The following is a 1,300-nucleotide window of genomic DNA, read 5'->3' as shown; positions in this document are numbered from 1 at the left end:
ACACACACACACACACACACACACACACACACGCACGCACGCACGCATGCACAGTCAAAGGCCAGTCTGTACCATGAGACCCTATCTCAGAAAACAAAGCCAACATCATAGTGCCCCACAGCCAGCTCCGGTTTCCATCTAAGTGTAGTCAGTCTATGTGTAAGGAGGGTCTCTTCTGCCTGCCAGCTTGGTGACTCTTCACCATCAGCAGCTTCTTGGCATCTCCTCTGCTCCTCTAGGTTTTCCAGCCCACCCTGAGGGGGATTCCAGCCCCCGGGCTGCTCACCTGTGCAGTGGGAGAATACTCAGGCTCCTTGCCAGAGCCCTTCACCCCCAACAGACCACTGGGGCTCACGTCTCCAGAAAGCCACACAATGAGCCAGGTGTGTTTTGAGCTTTCTGAGTGGGAGGAAAATGGATGAGCCGTTGAAATGGAGGCTGCTGTTGGCAGATGCATTCTGTAAATCCATATAAACAGCAGGGTTTGCTCCGGGCTTCATTCCTCAGCAGGAAGTCAGCAGAGGGAAACTTGAGGCTGCTTCTCCGCCAGATCTGCAGTGAGATTGCCTTCCCTCCAGCAGGAGGTTTACAATGTTGAAAAACTCTTTTCCTAACCCCAGCAGCATGCCCTAGGATGCCACTAACTGCCCAGGATTATACAACTGATGGAGCGAGCGCCTCTGCACTGCCCACTGTCACTGTAAACCAGCTGACAAGGTGGTTCACTTTTTGTTTGTTTTATCAAGGGTAAGAAAATTGATATCCTCAGGTCAGCAAAGAAGTGATATGCGGGCACAGCTCAGGCTCTGCCAGGGCCCTCTTCCCTCCTTGTACGAGGCAGTAAGCAGAAAGGACAAGTTGGCAGTTCTTTGGGTGTTGGGGCAGGGGAATTGCTGGCTACGTGGCCCTGACATGTGCCAGACCACTGCATGAGGCAGCTTGGTCCTCCCTAAGGAGCCACATATGCAGCCTTCCTAGGACTATGTGACTAGGATGAGGCCACCCAGATGCTCTGCCCCATCTCCACTCTCCACAAAGCTGCCTTGCTCAGATCTGGGTCAGTGCAGTAATTCTAGGGTATCATCTGATGGCCAGAGATTTGGGGTCTTTAAGAGATGTCTTCACGCCGGGCAGTGGTGGCTAATGCCTCTAATCCCAGCACTTGGGAGGCAGAGGCAAGCGAATTTCTGAGTTCGAGGCCAGCCTGGTCTATAGAGTGAGTTCCAGGACAGCCAGGGCTACACAGAGAAACCCTGTCTCGAAAAACCGAGAGAGAGAGAGAGAGAGAGAGAGAGAGAGA

General features: G+C 53.0%; 1 protein-coding gene across 1 annotated transcript in view; it reads left to right on the top strand.

Annotated features, from left to right (window-relative positions):
- The window catches only part of Blm (BLM RecQ like helicase), an 80,398-nt gene that overhangs the window by 78,312 nt on the left and 786 nt on the right, over positions 1-1,300 (top strand). The window lies entirely within an intron of this gene.

Source organism: Mus caroli, chromosome 7 (assembly GCF_900094665.2).
Source record: "Mus caroli chromosome 7, CAROLI_EIJ_v1.1, whole genome shotgun sequence".
NCBI lineage: Eukaryota > Metazoa > Chordata > Mammalia > Rodentia > Muridae > Mus > Mus caroli.
The sequence above is the reverse complement of the archived record's forward strand: the minus strand, read 5'-3'. Positions and strand labels throughout refer to the sequence as shown.